Source organism: Microtus pennsylvanicus, chromosome 15 (genome assembly GCF_037038515.1).
Source record: "Microtus pennsylvanicus isolate mMicPen1 chromosome 15, mMicPen1.hap1, whole genome shotgun sequence".
NCBI lineage: Eukaryota > Metazoa > Chordata > Mammalia > Rodentia > Cricetidae > Microtus > Microtus pennsylvanicus.
In genome coordinates, this window is record NC_134593.1 from 26,696,643 (window position 1) to 26,701,733 (window position 5,091).

Here is a 5,091-nt window from a genome sequence, read left to right on the forward strand (position 1 = left end):
GCTTTCTGCTCCGGCCCACTTCCTGCCTTGGAAATGTGTCTTTTCTAAGCAGCAGTCCCCTTCTGCCAGATTCTCCAGCCTTTGTTTCTCAACACAGGAGAATTGTCTGGGCAACATGCAGTGAGATTCTTTTTTTCTTACTTAGTTTTTATTCATAATCATAAACTTAACTCCGCAATCCAGCTAGACTTGAAGGGAACCCAAATATGGAACCCAAAGAACTTCAGTGAGAGCAGAGATTACAGGGTACTGTGAGCAGATGGGGCTGGGGTGCTCTCCTGAGCTACAGAAGGAATGATCTGGTGGGTAAGAAGCTTGCAAGTCAAAAGAATTAGAGTTGTCCACAGTCAGAAATGGTGATCTTCTTGCTGGTCTTGCCATTCCTGGACCCAAAACGCTCCATGGTTTCCACAATGTTCATGCCTTCTTTCACCTTCCCAAAGACCACATGTTTGCCATCCAGCCACTCAGTCTTGGTGGTGCAGATAAAAAACTGGGAACCGTTTGTGTTTGGTCCAGCATTTGCCATGGACAAGATGCCAGGACCCGTATGCTTCAGGATGAAGTTCTCATCCTCAAATTTTTCTCCGTAGATGGATCTGCCGCTAGTGCCATTATGGCGTGTGAAGTCACCACCCTGGCACATGAATCCTGGAATAATCCTGTGAAAGGAAGAACCCTTATATCCAAATCCTTTCTCTCCAGTGCTCAGAGCACGAAAGTTTTCTGCTGTCTTTGGAACTTTGTCTGCAAACAGCTCGAAGGAGAAGCGGCCCAAGGGCTCGCCATCGGCCGCGATGTCGAAGAACACGGTGGGCCTGACCATGGCTGCAGCAAGTGGTGAGAGGGGACAGCGGCGTCTGCAAAGTGGGCTACAGTGAGATTTTTATGATTAAAAAAAAATGCAAGTGTAGTTGCTTACACCTCTAATCCTCACACTTGGGAGATGGAAACAGAGAGATCAAGAGTTCAAGACTAGCTTTGGATCTACAACAAATTTGAGGCTAGCTTAGACCCAGGACACCTTGTCTCAAACAAACAAACAAAAAAGAAGAAGAAGAAGAAGAAGAAGAAGAAGAAGAAGAAGAAGAAGAAGAAGAAGAAGAAGAAGAAGGAAAGAAAGAGCCAGGTGGTGATGGTAAAGGCCTTTAATCATTAATCCCAGCACTCGGGAGGCAGGGCAGGCAAATCTCTGTGAATTCGAGGCCAGCCTGGTCCTCAGAGCTAGTTCCAGAATAGCTGGGGCTGTTTTGTGAAATCCTGTCTCAAAAAACCAAAACAACAACTTCCCTCCCCCCCAAAAAAACCCAAAAAGATAGTTCCAGGACAGGCTCCAAAGCTACAAAGAAACCCTGTCTCAAAAAAAACCAAAAAAAGAGAAAGAAAGAAAGAAAGAAAGAAAGAAAGAAAGAAAGAAAGAAAGAAATTTAAACCACCAGGTCCCCACTAACACTACTAAGTACACAACTGGGCTTGTTGTTTCTCATATTTTAATTCTTTAAAATTACATTTATTTGTGTGTGTGAGTGCATGCATACATGCATGTGCATGTGTGTGTGTGTGCAATACAAACATGTGTATGTTGTGTCACACACGTGGAAGTCAGAAAACATCTTTCAGGAACTGGTTCTCTCTTTCCACCCTATGGTGGAAACATTGGTTATCAGACTAGCAAGCACTTTTACAAGAGGAGCCGTTTCCATAACCCTATTGTAACCCTATTGTTTCTTACTGTTTTGTTTCTTTTTTTTTTTTTAAGACAGGATATGGAGCTCCGTCTGGAATCTGATACATTTAGTGATACTCTCGTGTCACTGAACCTGGAGCTCACTGATTGGTTAGATTGGTTGGCCAATGAACCATGGGCATCCTGTTTCTTAGCTGCCCAGCACCAGCCTGGGACTCACAGAGATCTGCCTACCTTCTGCCTCCTGAATGCCAGGACTAAAAGAGCATGCTATTATATTTGGATCATATGAAGTTTTCACATGGGTACTGGGATCCAAACTAAGGTGTTCATGTTTGCAGAGTAAGCATTTCACCCACTGAGCTTTCTCCCTGGCCCCCCCTATTTTGCCTGTGGGGACTAAGTACATCATTGGTCAAAAGAGAGCCACGTTTGCTAGTTCAGTGACTGGTCCAAGTAATTCAATAGACATTATAAAGCTATATTCTGGAGATACACATATAAAGGAAGCATTGGATCTAACTTCAAGAAGCATCTAGTTCTAGGTGTGATGGCACAACTCTTTAATCCCAGCATTCAGGAGGCTGAGGAGGGAGAATCTCTGTGAGTTCAAGGCCAGCCTGACCTACATAGTGAGTTCCAAGACAACTAGGATTACGGAGTAAAAGCCTGTCTCACAAGAAGAGGAAGATGAAACAGCAGCCAGCATGTGTAGTAAAGACACATGGCTCACAGCTGTAACCGCACTCTAGAGGCTAAGGTGGGAGAACTTCCCTAACATCAGAGGCTAGCTTGGACCACACGATGAGCTTCAGGCAAGTATGGGCTACAGAGTGAGACATTGTCTCAAAATTCAAACTAAAATAATCATAACAACCCTTTTTTTTTTTAAGAAAAAGAAAGGCTTCTATGCTAGTAGACCATAGAAACATAATTACAATCCGTTCGGGGCCTGGGCAGGTTAGAGAGATAGCAGTGGAGCCCTGCTCTGGGCTGATCATGTGCTTTGAACCACCTTCTTTTTGTTTGATTTTGCTTTGTTTTTCATGACAGGGCTTCTCTTGGCTGTCCTGGAACTCACTCTGTAGACCAGGCTGGCCTCCAATTCACAGAGATCTGCCTGCCTCTGTCTCATGAGTGCTGGGATTAAAGGCATGCACCACCACCACCCGGCATGAATCTTATTCTTTATTTTACTAAGTTTTATTATCTTGTTAGTATTGCATCTAGTGATTCTGAGAGCTACCAAAAAAGACTGAAACAATTTTAGCATTTGATGCCAATGAAAGGCATACAACAAACAGCATGAAAATTAGGAAATGGGGGCTGGGGAGAGAGAACTTGCTCTTCCCACACAGTACCCACATGGCAGCCAAAATCACCTATGACTCCAGTTCCAAGGGATCCAATGTCCTTTTCTGACCTTCACAGGCACCGGGTATGCATGTGCAATACAAACATACATGCAGGTAAACCATACATGTAGAATAAAAATAATAAATCTGAAAAGTAAATAAAACAAGCTGGGCAAAGTTGGCACACAACTTTAATTCCAACACTTGGGAGGCAGAGGCAGGAGGATCTCTATGAGTTCAAAGCCAGCCTGGTCTACAGAGTGAGTTCCAGGTCTGCCAGGGCTGTAACACAGAGAAACCCGATCTCAAGAAACAAAAACAAAACATTAATTAATTAATTAATTAATTAATTAAGGTGTTCCTGTTGTTTTCTAGCTGGCACTGGCATTTCCTGGTTCTTGTCATCTTTATTAAAAAAAAACAAAAACAAAAACAAAAAACAAAAAACCCCCAAAGGGGCAGGAGCAGTGTCTCAGCAGTCATGAGTGTGTTGTGTGCTACTTTGCAGAGGACCAGGGTTCAGCTTCCAGAACCCATGGCAGGGGGTTTACAATTGAGATCTGACACCCTCTTTTGGTCTCTGAGACCCCCCCCATTCCCAGATACACTTGAAGAAAAAAAACAAGAAGTGCACACACATGGAGCAAAGAAACCAGGCTAACAGGCTAACTCCAGCTCCATGGTATATACTCTGAACGTGATGAGTGACTAGAACGTGCACTTGAGGGCAACTTGAACCATGCAGCACCCCCTAAGCCTTACGCCCTGGCCAAGGCACACTGGACAGCAGAGTTCAGACGAGACTCTTCCACAAGGAGTCTAGCTCCTGCAGCAAGATTGCCGAGGAAGGACAAGTAGCTGCTGCAGAGGCTTGCTCCATTCAAGCAGGAACCATGTGTCACTTCCTCCCTGGCTCCTATATAATTTCTCTCCAGAGGAAGAGGGGGTGGAAGGGATGGGAGCCTTGAAAGAATTTAGAATGGGTCTGGGTGGGGGGGAGGGGAAGGGCAGGCCAATGTGAAAAGCCAGTCTGAGTGGAAGAGGAGGATTTACCCAGCTGCGGCTACACCCAGTTTAAAATCCCCAGCATATTTTTATTTCTTGGCTCCTTCTCAGCCTCCCTTTTAACTGCACCCTCATCCTTTTTTAATTCAGCGCCGAGAGCTTGGCTCATTCGCTCCTCCCCCACTGCCTTCTCCTCCGAAATCTCACCCCTCTCTTGGTTGCATGGGTTTTTGGTGTTTTTTTTTTTTTCCTGCAAAGCTGAGAAAACATAAAGAGCAGGCTGAATACTTTCCTCTCTCTACCCACCAAAGACAGAGTCCTTGCCTCATCTCATACCAGGGCACATTCATGTGTGCGCACACATACATAGACACCCCCCCCCACACACACACACTGCATAATTCCCAGGGGGTGGCTATTTTAGAGCACTGATTTATCCAGCAGCTTTCTCCCTTGTAGTCTCGGGAGAGCAACGGAGAGCAAGGGGAAAGTGGGGTCTACGGTTCATCTGCCGGTCTTAGAAGGGGGAAAGGCCATTGCGTTCAGTGCTTCCTTGTTGTAGATGAGAAGACAGAGGGTCTGCAGAGATTAGGGTCCTGCTACTTAGGAGCAGCACCCAGGCTAGAGATGTCAGTGGGCTTGGCTGGCTGTCAAGGATCTGCCACGATTGGCTCTCTGGGCCCCCCACGTTCATCTCGGTACTGTCGGGGGTTTCTGTGACATTCAAAGGTCTTCCTTGAAAGCCACTTCAGGTGAGAGCTGTGTTCCAGCTTTTCCGGGAGCTGGTGTGTGACTCAAGTGCATTCCGAGTGTTACACTTAGACACCCCTTTGACCTTGTGCCTTTGACGCTGCCTAGGCATGGGCAGTTTCCTTATTTGCCCTGTTCCTTATCTGGAAGCAGCCGAGCTTTCCCCACAAGTCGTGACAACTCTAATTGGCAAGGTGTGTGTCAACAATTCTAACCTCACAGGCCAGGCAGCGTGAGCTGCATTGTTCACCTCTCACAGTGGTTCCAGAAAAGAGAGCAACTCCCTTCCCATGG

The 5,091-nt window shown here is 45.9% G+C and overlaps 1 pseudogene; it reads right to left on the minus strand.

Moving 5' to 3' along the window:
* Positions 1–208: 208 nt before the first annotated feature.
* On the minus strand, positions 209–838 carry LOC142835558 (peptidyl-prolyl cis-trans isomerase A pseudogene; annotated as a pseudogene).
* Between the last annotated feature and the right edge of the window lie 4,253 nt (positions 839–5,091).